Here is a 20,754-nt window from a genome sequence, read left to right on the forward strand (position 1 = left end):
CCTTAACATCTTCTTCCAATGACAACTTTTCATCAAACACATCAAAACATTCATCTGAAATAACCTCAGACACCTCGTCCTCGGGTGCATCATCAAATCGCCCATCATCATCCCAAATGTCACAATTGGGCATACGACTAATAGTAACATTTTGATCAAGCCACGCATCAATGTTCTCTTTACTAACATAATTCTTTGATTCATTTACCCGAATTGTTCTAAGTTGATGGACTTTCATGGGTTCAAACCGAATTGTTTCAACTACCCTAGCATCATCAAGCGACAAACCGGAAGCAATTTTCAATCATTGCCCATTAACTAAGAACGGTTCCCCACCTTTTGGATCTTTTATTTCAATTGCCCCATATGAAGTAACCTTGGTAACCACATAGGGACCGTTCCACTTACTTCTCAACTTACCCGCAAATAACTTTAGCCTTGAATTAAATAACCACACACTTTGCCCCACTTCAAACGTCCGCCTTACGATTTTCTTATCATGAAATGCTTTCGTTTTCTCTTTGTAAATTTTTGAACTTTCATAAGCATCGCGTCTCAACTCATCCAGCGCCGATAGGTCAAACTTTCTTGCTTTTCCTGCCTCATCCATGTTCATGTTCACCTGTTTAATAGCCACTCTGCACGATGCTCAATTTCAACAGGTAAGTGACATGCCTTCCCATAAACAAGTCGATAAGGTGAAGTACCAATAGGGGTTTTATAAGCTGTCCGGTAAGCCCAAAGCGCATCGTCTAGTCTTAAAGACCAATCTTCGCGATTAGGATTTATGGTTTTTTCTAAAATCCTTTTTAATTCCCTATTAGATACTTCCACTTGCCCACTTGTTTGGGGATGGTAAGGCGTAGCAATTCGGTGATTTACCCCATAATCCCTTAAAAGTTTAGCAAAATGCGAGTTCTTAAAGTGCGAACCCCCATCACTAATTATGGCCTTAGGTACACCATGAAGACAAAAAATATTTTTCTTAACAAACTTTAGGACAACTTTGTGGTCATTGGTCTGAGTAGCCTCAGCCTCCACCCACTTGGAGACATAATCAACGGCTACTAGTATATACTCAAACCAAAAAGAAGGTGAAAAGGGTCCCATAAAATCTATGCCCCAAACATCAAAGATTTCACAAACCAAAATTGGGTTCATGGGCATTTCATTACGCTTATAGATTTCCCCCATCCTTTGACACCTAGCACAATTTTTAACATACTCACACGCGTCTTTAAAAATAGTAGGCCAAAAGAAACCTGAGTCGAGTACTTTGTACCCGGTTTTCTTGGCTCCGTAGTGTCCTCCACATGCAAAAGTATGACAATGAGCTAGAATGTCCTTATGTTCATCTTCCGCCACACATCTTCTTATGATTTGATCGGGTCCAATTCGGTAAAGAACCGGGTCCTCCCAAATATAATGCTTAACCTGTGATAAAAAGTAATCCCTCTTATGCTTGTTCCAATGTTCCGGTATCTTGTTAGTAACCAAATAGTTAATAATATGCGCGAACCAATGTACCTACACAACACTAAACAAACACTCATCCGGAAAATTCTCCTGGATCGGTTTAGCAGGGTCAAACGGTGGCGGGGGTATCCTAGATAAATGGTCGGCTACCACATTCTCTATACCCTTTTTATCCCTTATTTCCAAATCAAACTCTTGTAGCAACAAAATCCACCTAATCAATCTAGGCTTAGACTCTTTTTTCTCCAGCAAGTGCCTTAGGGCACTATGGTCCGAAAAGACAACTACCTTAGACCCCCACAAATACGATCTAAATTTGTCTAAGGCAAACACTACTGCTAATAATTCTTTCTCGGTTGTGGTATAATTCATCTGGGCATCCGAGAACGTCTTACTAGCATAATAGATAACAACCGGTTTCCTATCAACTCTTTGACCCAAAACAGCCCCAGCCGCAAAATCACTAGCGTCGCACATAATTTCAAATGGTTTGGTCCAATCGGGTGATTGCAAAATGGGTGCTTCAGTCAACTTACGCTTAAGGGTGTTAAAGGCCTCCTTACATTGGTCATCAAAGTCAAAAGGTGCGTCTTTTAATAACAAATTACACAATGGTTTAGAAATAACGCTAAAATCTTTGATAAACCTACGATAGAATCCCGCATGTCCCAAAAACGATCTTACCCCCTTAACATTGGTTGGTGGAGGTAATATGGAAATAAGTTGCACTTTTGCCCTATCGACTTTGAATCCCCGTTCAGACACAATGTGTCCCAAAACCACCCCTTCCCTTACCATAAAGTGGATCTTTTCCCAACTAAGGACAAGGTTGGTGTCGGTACACCTCTTTAAAACTTTTTCCAACATATTCAAACACGACTCAAAAGACTTGCCAAATATTGAAAAATCATCCATGAAAATTTCTAAAGACTCGCCTATTAACTCTGAGAAAATACTCATCATACACCTTTGAAAAGTAGCAAGTGCATTACATAAACCAAAAGGCATTCGTCTAAAAGCATAAGTTACATAAGGACAAGTAAAAGTTGTTTTTTCTTGGTCATTAGGGTGAATAGGTATTTGATTATATCCCGAATACCCATCTATGAAACAATAAAATTTCTGACCTGACAACTTTTCGATGATTTGATCAATAAAAGGCAAGGGAAAGTGATCTTTTGAAGTCGCAGCATTCAGCTTCCTGTAATCAATACATACCCGCTAACCCATCACGGGACGGGTTGTGATCTTTTCACCTTCTTCAGTTTCCATTACCGTTATCCCAGCTTTCTTTGGCACTGTTTGTGTGGGGCTTACCCACTGACTGTCTGAAATAGGGAAAATAATCCCTGCGTCTAACCACTTGAGAACTTCCTTCTTTACAACTTCTTGCATATTCGGGTTCAACCTGCGTTGCGTATCATGAGCAGGTTTAACCTTCGAATCTGTAACTATCCTATGCATACACACTGAGGGACTTATCCCTTTCAAATCAGCTATCGTCCACCCTACTGCTGCCTTGTACTTATGAAGCACTTCCATTAGAGCTTTTTCTTGCACACCTGTCAAATCTGAAGCAATAATAACTGGCAAAGTGCCATCAGTACCTAAAAATGCATACTTCAAATGAGAAGGTAAGGGTTTTAACTCAAGAGTCGGTGGTGACTTTAGTAAAGGTCTCATATTAGTATCAATAGATTTAGGTAATGGCTCATATTTATGATTCCACGGTGGCAACCTAGCATCCATTGTACTTGCTACTGCTAATTCTACTGCCTTGACCTCTTCACACTCAACATCCTCTTCGTCACGTAAGTAAAATATTTCTACTGGGTCGTTGGTTATTAGGTGAGAAGTATGTTTTTCCACTAATTCATCAATCACATCTATCCGATAGCATTCATGGACATTCGGTGTATGAAGAGAATTAAAGATATTAATCATCATCTTGCAATTACCGAAAGATATGTCCATAGCTCTCGTTCGACAATTAATGTGAGCATTAATGGTGAAATGTCCCATTCATATTGATTATAAACGTTCCATATTAATTGATTTCGTCACGAGGTTTTGACCTCTATATGAGACGTTTTTCAAAGACTACATTCATTTTTAAAACAACTATAACCTTTATTTTATCGATAAAGGTTTAAAAAGCATTACGTAGATTATCAAATAATGATAATCTAAAATATACCGTTTACACACGACCATTACATAATGGTTTACAATAAGAATATATTACATCAAAAATAAGTTTCTTGAATGCAGTTTTTACATAATATCATACAAGCATGGACTCCAAATCTTGTCCTTATTTAAGTATGCAACAGCGCAAGCTCTTAATAATCACCTGAGAATAAACATGCTTAAAACGTCAACAAAAATGTTGGTAAGTTATAGGTTTAACCTATATATTATCAAATCATAATAATAGACCACAAGATTTCATATTTCAATATACATCCCATACATAGAGATAAAATTCATTCATATGGTGAACACCTGGTAACCGACATTAACAAGATGCATATAAGAATATCCCTTAACATTTCGGGAAATCCTTCGGACATGATATAAACGAATTCGAAGTACTAAAGCATCCGGTACTTTGGATGGGGTTCGTTAGGCCCAATAGATCTACCTTTAGGATTCGCGTCAATTAGTAGATCGGTTTACTAATTCTTAGGTTACCAAGCAAAAGGGGCATATTCGGCTTCGATCATTCACCCATATAATGTAGTTTCAATTACTTGTGTCTATTTCGTAAAACATTTATAAAACTGCATGTATTATCATCCCAAAATATTAGATTTTAAAAGTGGGACTATAACTCACTTTCACAGATTTTTACTTCGTAGGGAAGTAAGACTTGGCCACTGGTCGATTCACGAACCTATAACAAATATGTACATATATATCAAAGTATGTTCAAAATATATTTACAACATTTTTAATACTTTTTTTACTGTTTTAAGTTTATTAAGTCAGCTGTCCTCGTTAGTAACCTACAACTAGTTATCCACAGTTAGATGTACAGAAATAAATCGATATATATTATCTTGAATCAATCCACGATCCAGTGTATACACGTCTCAGGCTAGATCACAACTCAAAGTATATATATTTTTGGAATCAACCTCAACCCTATATAGCTAACTTCAACATTACTGCATATAGAGTGTCTATGGTTGTTCCAAATAATATATATACATGGGTCGATATGATATGTCCAAACATTTGCATACGTGTCTATGGTATCCCAAGATTACATAATATATTAGAATACATGTATAATATAATATAAGTTAGCTAGGATATGATTTGTATAGAATTGTTACAATATTTCCCGTAGCTACAACAATCAAAAAATATCCAACCTTGTTTTACCCATAACTTCTTCATTTTAAATTCGATTTGAGTGAATCAAATTGCTATGGTTTCATATTGAACTCTATTTTATGAATCTAAACATAAAAATTATAGGTTTATAGTCAAAAATATAAGTTACAAGTCGTTTTTGTAAAGGTAGTCATTTCAGTCGAAAGAACGAAGTCTAGATGACCATTTTGGAAAACATACTTCCACTTTGAGTTTAACCATGATTTTTGGATATAGTTTCATGTTCATAAGAAAAATCATTCTCCCATAAGAACAACTTTTAAATCAAAGTTTATCATATTTTTTTAATTAACTAGCCCAAAACAGCCCGCGGTGTTACTACGACAGCGTATATCCGATTTTACGGTGTTTTTCGTGTTTTTCGATTTTAAATCATTAAGTTAGCATATCATATAGATATAGAACATGTTTTTAGTTGATTATAAAAGTCAGGTTAGAAGGATTAACTTTTGTTTGCGAACAAGTTTAGAATTAACTAAACTATGTTCTAGTGATTACATGTTCAAATCTTCGAATAAGATAGTTTTATATGTATGAATCGAATGATGTTATGAACATCATTACTACCTCAAGTCTAGTAGGTAAACCTACTGGAAGTGACAAGAAATGATCTAGCTTCAAAGGATCTTGGATGGCTTGAAAGTTCTTGAAGTAGAATCATGACACGAAAACAAGTTCAAGTAAGATTATCACTCGAATTAAGATAGTTATAGTTATAGGAACTGAATCAAAGTTTGTATATGAGTATTACCTTGATTTAGAATGATATCTTACAGTAAACAACAAGGATTTCTTGAGGTTGGATGATCACTTTACAAGATTGGAAGTGAGCTAGTAAACTTGGAAGTATTCTTGATTTTATGAAACTAGAATTTGTAGAATTTATGAAGAACACTTAGAACTTGAAGATGGAACTTAAGAGAGATCAAATAGATGAAGAAAATTGAAGAATGAAAGTATTTGTAGGTGTTTTTGGTCGTTGGTATATGGATTAGATATAAAGGATATGTAATTTTGTTTTCATGTAAATAAGTCATGAATGATTACTAATATTTTTGTAATTTTATGAGATATTTCATGCTAGTTGCCAAATGATGGTTCCCACATGTGTTAGGTAACTCACATGGGCTGCTAAGAGCTGATCGTTAGAGTGTACATACCAATAGTACATACATTTAGAAGCTGTGTATTGTACGAGTACGAATACGGTGCATACGAGTAGAATTGTTGATGAAACTGAACGAGGATGTAATTGTAAGCATTTTTGTTAAGTAGAAGTATTTTGATAAGTGTCTTGAAGTCTTTCAAAAGTGTATGAATACATATTAAAACACTACATGTATATACATTTTAACTGAGTCGTTAAGTCATCGTTAGTCGTTACATGTAAATGTTGATTTGAAACCTTTAAGTTAACGATCTTGTTAAATGTTGTTAACTCAATGTTTATTATATCTAATGAGATGTTAAATTATTATATTATCATGATATTATGATATATTAATATATCTTAATATGATATATATACATTTAAATGTCGTTACAACGATAATCGTTACATATATGTCTCGTTTCGAAATCCTTAAGTTAGTAGTCTTGTTTTTTACATATGTAGTTCATTGTTAATATACATAATGACATGTTTACTTATCATTTATCATGATTAAACATAGTGTAACAATATCTTAATATGATTCATATGTAATTAGTAAGACGTTGTTATAACGATAATCGTTATATATATATATCGTTTCGAGTTTCTTAATTCAATAAACACAATTTTATGTATATAACTCATTGTTAAAATACCTAATGAGATACTTACTTATCATAATATCATGTTAACTATATATATAATCATATATATTTCATCATATAGTTTTTACAAGTTTTAACGTTCGTGAATCACCGGTCAACTTGGGTGGTCAATTGTCTATATGAAACATATTTCAGTTAATCAAGTCTTAACAAGTTTGATTGCTTAATATGTTGGAAACACTTAATCATGTAAATATCATTTTCATTTAATATATATAAACATGGAAAAGTTCGGGTCACTACAGTACCTACCCGTTAAATAAATTTCGTCCCGAAATTTTAAGCAGTTGGAGGTGTTGACGTATCTTCTGAAAATAAGTGCGGGTATTTCTTCTTCATCTGATCTTCTCGTTCCCAGGTGAACTCGAGTCCTCTACAAGCATTCCATCGAACCTTAACAATTGGTATCTTATTTTGTTTAAGTCTTTTAACCTCACGATCCATTATTTCGACGGGTTCTTCGATGAATTGAAGTTTTTCATTGATTTGGATTTCGTTTAACGGAATAGTGAGATCTTCTTTAGCAAAACATTTCTTCAAATTCGAGACGTGGAAAGTGTTATGTTCAGCCGCGAGTTGTTGAGGTAACTCAAGTCGGTAAGCTACTGGCCCGACACGATCAATAATCTTGAATGGTCCAATATACCTTGGATTTAATTTTTCTCGTTTACCAAATCGAACAACGCCTTTCCAAGGTGAAACCTTAAGCATGACCATCTCTCCAATTTCAAATTCTATATCTTTTCTTTTAATGTCGACGTAGCTCTTTTGTCGACTTTGGGCGGTTTTCAACCGTTGTTGAATTTGGATGATCTTCTCGGTAGTTTCTTGTATTATCTCCGAACCCGTAATCTGTCTATCCCCCACTTCACTCCAACAAATCGGAGACCTGCACTTTCTACCATAAAATGCTTCAAACGACGCCATCTCAATGCTTGAATGGTAGCTGTTGTTGTAGGAAAATTCTGCTAACGGTAGATGTCGATCTCAACTGTTTCCGAAATCAATAACACATGCTCGTAGCATGTCTTCAAGCGTTTGTATCATCCTTTCGCTCTACCCATCAGTTTGTGGATGATAGGCAGCACTCATGTCTAGACGAGTTCCTAATGCTTGCTGTAATGTCTGCCAGAATCTTGAAATAAATCTGCCATCCCTATCAGAGATAATAGAGATTAGTATTCCATGTTTGGAGACGACTTCCTTCAAATACAGTCGTGCTAACTTCTCCATCTTGTCATCTTCTCTTATTGGCAGGAAGTGTGCTGATTTGGTGAGACGATCAACTATTACCCAAATAGTATCAAAACCACTTGCAGTCCTTGGCAATTTAGTGATGAAATCCATGGTAATGTTTTCCCATTTCCATTCCGGGATTTCGGGTTGTTGAAGTAGACCTGATGGTTTCTGATGCTCCGCTTTGACCTTAAAACACGTCAAACATTCCGCTACGTACTTAGAAACATCGGCTTTCATACCTGGCCACCAAAAATGTTTCTTGAGATCCTTGTACATCTTCCCCGTTCCAGGATATATTGAGTATCTGGTTTTATGAGCTTCTCTAAGTACCATTTCTCTAATATCTCCAAATTTTGTTACCCAAATTCTTTCAGCCCTATACCGGGTTCCGTCTTCCCGAATATTAAGATGCTTCTCCGATCATTTGGGTATTTCATCCTTTAAATTTCCCTCTTTTAAAACTCCTTGTTGCGCCTCCTTTATTTGAGTAGTAAGGTTAGTGTGAATCATTATATTCATAGCTTTTACTCGAATGGGTTCTCTGTCCTTTCTGCTCAAGGCGTCGGCTACCAGATTTGCCTTCCCCGGGTGGTAACGAATCTCAAAGTAGTAATCATTCAACAATTCAATCCACCTACGCTGCCTCATATTCAGTTGTTTCTGATTAAATATGTGTTGAAGACTTTTGTGGTCGGTATATATAATACTTTTGACCCTATATAAGTATTGCCTCCAAGTCTTTAATGCAAAAACAATAGCGCCTAATTCCAAATCATGCGTCGTATAATTCTGTTCGTGAATCTTCAATTGTCTAGACGCATAAGCAATTACTTTCATTCGTTGCATTAATACACAACCGAGACCTTGCTTTGAGGCGTCACAATATATCACAAAATCATCATTCCCTTCAGGTAATGACAATTAGGTACCGCAGTTAACTTTTTCTTTAACAATTGAAATGCTTTCTCTTGTTCATCTTTCCATTCAAATTTCTTCCCTTTATGCGTTAATGCAGTCAAGGGTTTTGCTATTCTGGAAAAGTCTTAGATGAACCTTCTGTAGTAACCAGCTAGTCCTAAAAACTGGCGTATGTGTTTCGGAGTTTTCGGGGTTTCCCACTTTTCAACGGTTTCAATCTTTGCTGGATCCACCTAAATACCTTCTTTGTTCACTATGTGACCGAGAAATTGAACTTCTTCCAACCAAAATGTACACTTTGAAAACTTAGCGTACAATTTTTCTTTTCTCAGCAACTCTAGCACTTTTCTCAAATGTTCTTCGTGCTCTTGATCATTCTTCGAGTAAATAAGTATGTCATCGATGAAAACAATGATAAACTTGTCAAGATATGGCCCACACACTCGGTTCATGAGGTCCATGAACACAGCTGGTGCATTAGTCAATCCAAACGGCATAACCATAAACTCGTAATGACCGTAACGCATCCTAAAAGCAGTCTTTGGAAAATCATCCTCTTTCACCCGCATTTGATGATATCCAGAACGTAAATCGATCTTCGAATAAACAGACGAGCCTTGTAGTTGATCAAATAAGTCGTCGATTCTCGGTAGTGGGTAGCGGTTCTTGATGGTAAGTTTGTTCAACTCTCGGTAGTCGATACACAGCCTAAATGTACCATCTTTCTTCTTGACAAACAAAACAGGAGCTCCCCATGGTGATGTGCTTGGTCAAATGAAACCACGCTCTAAAAGTTCCTGTAACTGACTTTGTAATTCTTTCATTTCGCTGGGTGCGAGTCTGTATGGAGCACGAGCTATTGGTGCAGCTCCTGATACAAGGTCTATTTGAAATTCAACGGATCGATGTGGGGGTAATCCCGGTAATTCTTTCGGAAATACATCGAAAAATTCTTTTGCGACGGGAACATCACTGATGTTCTTTTCTTCAGGTTTAACTTCCTCGATGTGTGCTAGAATGACGTAATAACCTTTTCTTATTAGTTTTTGCGCCTTCAAACTACTAATAAGATTTAATTTCGCGTTGTTCTTTTCTCCGTACACCATTAAAGGTTTTCCTTTTTCACGCATAATGCGAATCGCAGTTTTGTAACAAACGACCTCTGCTCTCACCTTTTTCAACCAGTCCATGCCAATTATTACATCAAAACTCCCTAACTCGACTGGTATTAAATCAATTTTAAACGTTTCATCCCCCAGTTTAATTTCTCTCTCCCAACATATATTATCTGCTGAAATTAATTTACCGTTTGCTAATTCGAGTAAAAATTTACTATCCAAAGGCGTCAATGGGCAACTTAATTTAGCACAAAATTCTTTACTCATATAGCTTCTATCCGCACCCGAATCAAATAAAACATAAGCAGATTTATCGTCAATAAGAAACGTACCCGTAACAAGCTACGGGTCTTCCTGTGCTTCTGTCGCATTAATATTGAAAACTCTTCCATGGCCCTGCCCATTAGTATTCCCCTGATTCGGGCAATTTCTAATAATGTGGCCCAGTTTTCCACATTTATAACAAACAGCGTTGGTATTACTTGCTCTGACACTATTCGTTTCGGCATTACTTGTTCCGACATTATTTGTTCCTTTAGTTCTGTTAAACTTTGGTCCGTAGACCTCACACTTTATCGCGCAATGACCATTTCTTTTACATCTGTTGCAAAATGTCATGCAAAACCCCTGATGATTTTCTTCACACCTATGACATGGCTGTTTTTGGTTTTTGTTGCCGTTGTTGTTATTGAGGTTGTTGTTGGGATTGTTATTGTTATTGAAACGGTTGTTGTAGTTGTTGTTGTTGTTGGGATGTTTGTTGTAGTTATTGTTAGGATTGCGGTTATTGTTGCGATTGTTGTTGGGTTGTTGGGATAGTTGTTGCGATTGTGGTTGTAATTGTTGTTGTTGTTTTACTGGTGACTCTTGTCATCGTTTTCCTCCCACTTCCTCTTGAGTTGTTTCGTGTTGGCTTCTTTGGCCGCCTACTCTTTAATTCTTCCCTCAATCTGATTTATGAGTTTATGAGCCATTCGACTTGCCTTCTGTATAGAAGCGGGCTCGTGTGAACTCACATCTTCTTGAATCCTTACTGGTAACCCTTTTACAAACGCATCGATCTTCTCTTCTTCATCTTCGAATGCTTCCGGACACAATAGGCACAACTCTGTGAATCGTCATTCATATGTGGTAACGTCGAACCCTTGTGTTCGTAACTCTCTAAGTTCTACCTTGAGTTTATTGACTTCGTTTCTAGGACGGTACTGCTCGTTCATCAATTGCTTGAATGCCGACTACGATAGTGCGTAAGCAGCATTTTGTCCTACCTGTTCAAGTTAGGTGTTCCACCACGTTAACACAGTACCTGTGAAGGTATGCGTAGCGTACTTAACTTTGTCCTCTTCAGTACACTTACTTATGAAAAACACCGATTCGACTTTCTCGGTCCACCGTTTCAATCCAATTGGTCCTTCGGTTCCATCAAATTCCAAAGGTTTGCAGGAAGTGAATTCTTTGTAGGAGCATCCTACACGATTTCTTACACCGTTAGCTGCATTGCTAGATTCAGAGTTATTGTTGGTATGTAGCGCAGCCTGTACTGCGGCTATGTTTGCAGCAATAAAGGTACGAAATTCCTTTTCGCTCATATTCATGGTGTGTCGAGTAGTCGGTGCCATTTCCTTCAAAATAGCCAACTAAATCGAGTTAATCATACAGAATATTAAGAGTAGTCAATAGTATTTCGTAGCATAATATGAACTCATTTATAAAAGTTTTTTCTTCATATTAGAGTTTTATAAGTTTAAATTCGGGTACTACCTACCCGTTAAGTTCATACTTAGTAGCTAATATACAATTCAACTACTACAATTCCATGTGAAAAACTGATTATAATAATATATCACATACAAATATTCTTCAAACTTACAACTTCGCTATATTACATATAACATGAAATATAGTACACTATGATACAGGACAGTTTTGAAGATAAATCTAGTTAATACACAAGTTGTTCAGCAAAGGAAATAAAGACACGTAATTCATAAGTCCAGAAATAAGTCATGCATTCTGGTTTTACTAAGACGACTTCCCATCCTTGGTCTTGTGGAAAATAACCGTTATGACCATTGGCTAGGCAGCATGTTGTAATGTCATCAAAAGGACGAGGGTTTCGTAATGTCCAACAGCCCCGTAATAATCTAAAAACCTTGTTTCTCACCCCAACTACTGAATCCGTCACTTGTGGGAAGGTTTTATTTAAAAGTTGCAATCCGATGTTCTTTTTCTCACTTTGGTAAGAAGCGAACATCACTAACCCGTAAGCATAACATGCTTCTTTATGTTGCATGTTAGAAGCTCTTTCTAATTCACGAAATCCTATGTTGGGATATGTTGAGTCAAAATAGGTTCTTAACCCGTAGCGTAAAATTGCATTTGGGTTCCCCGCATTTAATGCTTTAAAGAAAACACGGTGTAACTTACAGTCTCCCCAATGTGATATACCCCACCTATCAAAGGAAATCCTTTTATAAACTAAGGCATTTCTGGAAAGTCTTTCAAATATTTGACAAGTTAATTTCGACATAACTAAATGTGCTGATGAATTCTGACCGACTCTAGACAAGATTTCCTCAATCATATCCTCTGGTAGGTCTTCTAAAATATTTAGTTGTCTACCCTTAACGTCCATTTTGTTTTATACTGTAAAATAGACAAGGATTATATTCGTAAAAGATAATTAACAAACAATACAAGCAATTTTTACATAGAACATAAAAGTACAAGAACACTACAATACATATAATACACAACATGATTACAACCCTCTAATCTGAATCACTGGTTTCTTCTTCTTCGGACTTGGTTCGTTTTCCTAATTTTCTAGGAATATATGGTGTTCCTCTAATACGAGCCGTCATTTTCCATAATGGTTTAGAAAAACCTGGTGATTTAGAGGTTCCCGGGTCATTGTTACATTTTAGGAAATACGGATGTTGTCGATACATATAAAGTTCATCGGGGTTGGAATCGGGTTTCTCTATTTTTATACCTTTTCCCTTATTATTTTCTTTCGCTTTATTAAATTGGGTCGAGGTAATTTCTATAACATCATCGAAATCCTCATCGGGATCCGATTCATCAGAAAATTGGTAATCTTCCCAATATTTTGCTTCCTCGGCGGAAACACCATTGACCATTATTAACTTTGGTCCATTGGTTGAGGATTTTCTTTTATTTAATCGATTTACTATAGGTATCAATATTTCTTCCTTCGGAACCTCTTCTTCTTCTGGTTCCTCCTCTTCTAATTCCTCCTCTTCTGGTTCCTCTTCTTCCAGTTCCTCTTCTTCCAGTTCCTCCTCTTCCGGTTCCTCCTCTTCCGGTTCCTCTTCGGGAATTTGTGAATCTTTCCAAAATATATTCGACTGTTCATTATTATTAGGTGAATCAATGGGATTTGTACTAGAGGTAGACATCTATCACACAATATCAAACACGTTAAGAGATTAATATACACATGATATTTATATGTTAATAATATATAGTTTCCAACAAAAAAATGTTAAGCAATCGTTTTTGAAGAAAAACACGGTCGAAGTCCAGACTCACTAATGCATCCTAACAAACTCGGTAAGACACACTAATGTAATTTTCTGGTTCTCTAAGACCAACGCTCGGATACCAACTGAAATGTCCCGTTCATATTGATTATAAACGTTCCATATTAATTGATTTTGTCGCGAGGTTTTGACCTCTATATGAGACGTTTTTCAAAGACTGCATTCATTTTTAAAACAACCATAACCTTTATTTTATCAATAAAGGTTTAAAAAGCATTACGTAGATTATCAAATAATGATAATCTAAAATATACCGTTTACACATGACCATTACATAATGGTTTACAATAAGAATATATTACATCAAAAATAAGTTTCTTGAATGCAGTTTTTACATAATATCATACAAGCATGGACTCCGAATCTTGTCCTTATTTTAGTATGCAACAGCGAAAGCTCTTAGTATTCACCTGAGAATAAACATGCTTAAAACGTCAACAAAAATGTTGGTGAGTTATAGGTTTAACCTATATATTATCAAATCATAATAATAGACCACAAGATTTCATATTTCAATATACATCCCATACATAGAGATAAAATTCATTCATATGGTGAACACCTGGTAACCGACATTAACAAGATGTATATAAGAATATCCCCTATCATTCCGGGAAATCCTTCGGACATGATATAAACGAATTCGAAGTACTAAAGCATCCGATACTTTGGATGGGGTTCGTTAGGCCCAATAGATCTATCTTTAGGATTCGCGTCAATTAGTAGATCGGTTTACTAATTCTTAGGTTACCAAGCAAAAGGGGCATATTTGGCTTTAATCATTCACCCATATAATGTAGTTTCAATTACTTGTGTCTATTTCGTAAAACATTTATAAAACTGCATGTATTCTCATCCCAAAATATTAGATTTTAAAAGTGGGACTATAACTCACTTTCACAGATTTTTACTTCGTCGGGAAGTAAGACTTGGCCACAGGTCGATTCACGAACCTATAACAAATATGTACATATATATCAAAGTATGTTCAAAATATATTTACAACATTTTTAATACTTTTTTTTACTGTTTTAAGTTTATTAAGTCAGCTGTCCTCGTTAGTAACCTACAACTAGTTGTCCACAGTTAGATGTACAGAAATAAATCGATATATATTATCTTGAATCAATCCACGACCCAGTGCATACACGTCTCAGGCTAGATCACAACTCAAAGTATATATATTTTTAGAATCAACCTCAACCCTGTATAGCTAACTTCAACATTACTGCATATAGAGTGTCTATGGTTGTTCCAAATAATATATATACATGGGTCGATATGATATGTCAAAACATTTGCATACGTGTCTATGGTATCCCAAGATTACATAATATATTAGAATACATGTATAATACAATATAAGTTAGCTAGGATATGATTTGTATAGAATTGTTACAATATTTCCCGTAGCTACAACAATCAAAAAATATCCAACCTTGTTTTACCCATAACTTCTTCGTTTTAAATCCGATTTGAGTGAATAAAATTGCTATGGTTTCATATTGAACTCTATTTTATGAATCTAAACATAAAAAGTATAGGTTTATAGTCGGAAATATAAGTTACAAGCCATTTTTATAAAGGTAGTCATTTCAGTCGAAAGAACGACGTCTAGATGACCATTTTGGAAAATATACTTCCACTTTGAGTTTAACCATGATTTTTGTATATAGTTTCATGTTCATAAAAAAAATCATTTTCCCAGAAGAACAACTTTTAAATCAAAGTTTATCATAGTTTTTAATTAACCAACCCAAAACAGTCCGCGGTGTTACTACGACAGCGTATATCCGGTTTTACGGTGTTTTTCGTGTTTTCCGGTTTTAAATCATTAAGTTAGCATATCATATAGATATATAACATGTGTTTAGTTGATTTTAAAAGTCAAGTTAGAAGGATTAACTTTTTTTTGCGAACAAGTTTAGAATTAACTAAACTATGTTCTAGTGATTACATGTTCAAATCTTCGAATAAGATAGTTTTATATGTATGAATCGAATGATGTTATGAACATCATTAATATCTCAAGTTTAGTAGGTAAACCTACTGGAAGTGACAAGAAATTATCTAGCTTCAAAGGATCTTGGATGGCTTGAAAGTTCTTGAAGTAGAATCATGACACGAAAACAAGTTCAAGTAAGATTATCACTCGAATTAAGATAGTTATAGTTATAGGAACTGAACCAAAGTTTGTATACGAGTATTATCTTGATTTAGAATGATATCTTACTGTAAATAACAAGGATTTCTTGAGGTTGGATGATCACTTTACAAGATTGGAAGTGAGCTAGTAAACTTGGAAGTATTCTTGTTTTTATGAAACTAGAACTTGTAGAATTTATGAAGAACACTTAGAACTTGAAGATGGAACTTGATAGAGATTAAATAGATGAAGAAAATTGAATAATGAAAGTGTTTGTAGGTGTTTTTGATCGTTAGTATATGGATTAGATATAAAGGATATGTAATTTTGTTTTCATGTAAATAAGTCATGAATGATTACTAATATTTTTGTAATTTTATGAGATATTTCATGCTAGTTGCCAAATGATGGTTTCCACATGTGTTAGGTGACTCACATGGGCTACTAAGAGCTAATCATTAGAGTGTACATACCAATAGTACATACATTTAGAAGCTGTGTATTGTACGCGTACGAATACGGGTGCATACGAGTAGAATTGTTGATGAAACTGAACGAGGATGTAATTGTAAGCATTTTTGTTAAGTAGAAGTATTTTTATAAGTGTATTGAAGTCTTTAAAAAGTGTATTAATACATATTAAAACACTACATGTATATACATTTTAACTGAGTCGTTAAGTCATCATTAGTCGTTACATGTAAATGTTGATTTGAAACCTTTAAGTTAACGATCTTATTAAATATTGTTAACTCAATGTTTATTATATCTAATGAGATGTTAAATTATTATATTATCATGATATTATGATATATTAATATATCTTAATATGATATATATACATTTAAATGTCGTTACAACGATAATCGTTACATATATGTCTCGTTTCGAAATCCTTAAGTTAGTAGTCTTGTTTTTTACATATTTAGTTCATTGTTAATATACATAATGACATGTTTACTTATCATTTATCATGATTAAACATAGTGTAACAATATCTTAATATGATTCATATGTAATTAGTAAGACGTTGTTATAACGATAATCGTTATATATATCGTTTCGAGTTTCTTAATTCAATAAACACAATTTTATGTATATAACTCATTGTTAAAATACCTAATGAGATACTTACTTATCATAATATCATGTTAACTATATATATAATCATATATGTGTCATCATATAGTTTTTACAAGTTTTAACGTTCGTGAATCACCGGTCAACTTGGGTGGTCAATTGTTTATATGAAACATATTTCAATTAATCAAGTCTTAACAAGTTTGATTGCTTAACATGTTGGAAATACTTAATCATGTAAATATCAATTTCATTTAATATATATAAACATGGAAAAGTTCGGGTCACTACAAATGGTGGCCAAAAATGGGCGTCCCAAGATTATAGTGGGTTGGGCATCTCTATTCCTAGGTTCAATATCCATAACGACAAAGTCAACTGGGTAATAGAAATCCTCCACTTTTACTATCACATCTTCTAATATCCCCCTAGGCATTTTGATTGACTGGTCCGCTAGTTGAATAATTATGTCGGTTCTTTTCATTAAACCCAATTCAAATCGGTCAACTAGACAAAAGGGTAAAATATTTATGCTAGCTCCTAGGTCCAATAACGCCTTTTTCACATTCACGTTTCCTACAGTCACAGCTATCAATGGGGTCCCTGGGTCCTTAAACTTAGGTGGAAGTGTACCCAAAACAGCCGCACTTAGGTGCTCGGTTAGCTCCACCTTTTTGGGTAAAGTTGCCCTTTGCTTCCTCTTTTGAGTGCAAAGGTCCTTTAAAAATTTAGCATAAGACGGGACTTGCCTAATAGCATCGAGGAGGGGTAAATTTATCTTAACCTGTTTAAACATTTCCCACATGTCCTCTGGTTGTGGTCCCTTTTTCCCATAAGGGAATTGGTTTGGGGACTCTAAGGCCTTGGGAAATGGGATGGATTTTGATTCCGTCTCCAGTTTCCCGGTCTCATTAACAATTGGTTCCTTATTTTTCACCCCTTTTCCCTGGTCATCAACTTCACTTACCTCTTCCTCATCAAGAACAATAGGAGACTTACTTGACTCTTGTTGCACTACCTCTTTTTCACCAACCTTGTTGTCATACTTCTTTCCACTTCTCAAGGTACCTACCATGTTAACACTATGCCCTTTTCCTTGATCCTTAAGATTCAGATTTAGAACCGTGTAGCTTGGAATTGTACCTGGTTCCCTGTTTCCCTTACTTTCCGCTATATTACCGATCTCCTTAGCCAATGCACCAATCGACTTATTTTGCACTTCTATCATTTTTCGCATTTCAGAGATAAACGCATCCATCTTGGCATCCGAGCTAAATGGTTGATTGGGTGAAACACTGTTTTGATTTTGGTTTTTGTTTTGGCCTTGATTTTGGTAATTGTTTTGGTTTTGGTTTCGGTTGTTGGGATAAGGATTTTGATAGTTTTTTTGGTAGTTGCCTTGGTTCTGAAAGTTACCCTGGTTTTGAAAGTTGTTTTGTGGTCCAAGTTGGTTCCCTTGGTTAGCATTCAGAGCGTTGTTATTGCTCCAACTAAAATTAGGATGGTTTCTCCAACCCAGATTATACGTGTTGGAGTATGGATCAAATCTCCGCCCCTGAACTTCGTTAACTTGCTCTTCCACTAATTGCCGATTCACCGGTGGAACCCCGTTTCTGCATCCGTATGCAAAATGAGAAGGATCTCCACAAATCTTACACACTTCCTGAACCTGCGAAATATTACAAGCAAGACCCCGATTTGGGTTATTAAATATAAGCATTTTCAAATCATCTAATTCTTGCTCTAAGTTCCTAGATGAACTTCACGAGTCGGAAACATGATTTACTCGGGAGGTACTAGGTTGTTTACGATTAATTGAAGCTTGGGTTTTTGAACCCTTGCTTAACTGTTCAAAGAACATCCATTCATCATCACTAGACTGAGTTAAAAATGCCCCACCACTAGCTGCCAAAAGAAATTGCCTGTTTTGGGAATCCAAACTATCATAGAAAACTTTAACCAATTCCCACTTTGGGATCTCATGGTGTGGGCATGCCCTAAGTAACTCCTTCAAACGTTCATACGCTTCATGAAATAATTCACCCGGTAATTGTTTAAAAGATTTTATTTGCGTACGCATGTCTGAAGTTTTACTTATGGGGTAAAATTCTTCTAAAAATCATTTTTTCATTTCCGCCCAAGTATTAATACTCCGGGCGGGCAAGGAGAGAAACCATCTTTTTCACTTATCCTTAAGTGAATAAGAAAATAATCAAAGACGTACCTCATCATCAGTGAAACCGTTTACCTGATTAGTAGCACATATCTCATTAAATTCAGTGATGTGTTCATATGGTTCCTCATTAACCATACCTCGGTAGGTTGGCAAGATCGAAATGAGTTGAGGTCGGACCTCAAATCGTCGGTTGTTTCCTCCTGCCAGTGCAGGATAAACAATGGGTGAATCATCCTCAAAATCACCCGGTTGGTAGTAGGTGTCTACTCCTCTTGGTCGTTGTAATGACCCGTCAAAATCACTATTGACGCGGCACGTTAATCATTGATTCCACAGTGAGGTTTTGACCTCTATATGATACGTTTTAATAAAATATTGCATTCATTAAAATAAGTGACTTTCTAAACATATAAAGTTATAAACATGTGGGCGAGTGCTTAGGTATAAGCAAAACCCCGAAATACATAAGTATTTAATTTACAGGTTGACATCACAGTCCAATTATTTATTACACAACGCAGTTTTATTTTGAATGCAATAAACTTTGTACAAAGCATGAGAGACTCCATGCAGGCAACAAGCACATCACAGCGGAAGCATTCTAAGGACCTGAGAATAAAACATGCTAAAAAATTAACACGAATGTTGGTGAGTTATAGGTTTAATTGCTCGAGTCATAAACATATATAAAGATAGACCACAAGATTTCATCAAAAGTTTATCAATAGATTCTACGTAACAGAGCACCCTGGTAACTAAACTTAATGCTATAGTGATAATTACCCCATTCGTTTTAATACACGCAAACCAACGTGTCTTAAACTCAAATAACATACGTCCGTTAAAAGGCTAGCGCTCTAGCTCGGACGGGGATGTCAAGCCCTATAGATCCATATACAATTATTCGCGCCCACCAGTCCATATCCTATGTACTGGCAGCTACTAGTTACCAAAGCTAAGGGATTTCCGGTTTAACTTAGTGTAGAATTTAGTATGTACTTGTGTCTTATCGCGTTTAAAATAAATTGCATGTATTCTCAGCCCAAAAATATTTAAAGTATTTAAAAAGGGATCTATAACTCACAGTTCAATATTGAGACTCAATATTGTTGGCAAATTGCGTAGACGTAATGATGGTAGACGACTGTATGGTTGGCATTGGATTCAAGAACAATACCCCGAACAATATCCAATATTTCCTTAGCTTAAAGAGGTTTGAAACCCGAATTAAAACACCCTCGAGTATACTTTATTATTATTAAAATTAAATTAAAATTATAATTATAATTATAAATTAAAATTTAAATTACATATGAAAATAAAATATGAATTTTGCCATGCGATAGCATGGCCGCCTTTTCCGTTTTTGTTTGCTAGTTCGTCGACATCAAATAGTGTTTTACTGTAGCAAATAGTGTTCACTGTAGCAAATAGTGTTTACTGTAGCAAATCACTGTAGCAAAGTCGTTTTCATTGTAGCAAAATACGGTTTCACTGTAGCAAATAGTATTTTACTGTAGCAAATAGTGTTTTACTGTAGCAAAGTAATTTTTACTGTAGCAAATAGGGTTTTACTGTAGGAAAGTCGTTTTTACTTGTATATATATATATATATATATATATATATATATATATATATATATATATATATATACACATACATATAATTGTTCATGAATCGTCGAGAGTAGTCAAAGGTAATTGTATATATGAAACAGTTCGAAAATTTTGAGACTCAATCTAACAGACTTTGTTTAATGTGTCAAAACAATAAATCGTATAGAGAATTAGTTTAAATTAGTTGAAATTTTCCGA

At 35.2% G+C, this 20,754-nt stretch overlaps 2 pseudogenes; one reads left to right on the forward strand and one right to left on the reverse strand.

Annotated features, from left to right (window-relative positions):
- Positions 1-304: 304 nt before the first annotated feature.
- On the reverse strand, positions 305-18,992 carry LOC139890455 (uncharacterized; annotated as a pseudogene).
- LOC139894904 (small nucleolar RNA R71) lies at positions 18,740-18,853 on the forward strand (annotated as a pseudogene).
- Positions 18,993-20,754: the final 1,762 nt, after the last annotated feature.

Source organism: Rutidosis leptorrhynchoides, chromosome 2, assembly GCF_046630445.1.
Source record: "Rutidosis leptorrhynchoides isolate AG116_Rl617_1_P2 chromosome 2, CSIRO_AGI_Rlap_v1, whole genome shotgun sequence".
Lineage (NCBI taxonomy): Eukaryota > Viridiplantae > Streptophyta > Magnoliopsida > Asterales > Asteraceae > Rutidosis > Rutidosis leptorrhynchoides.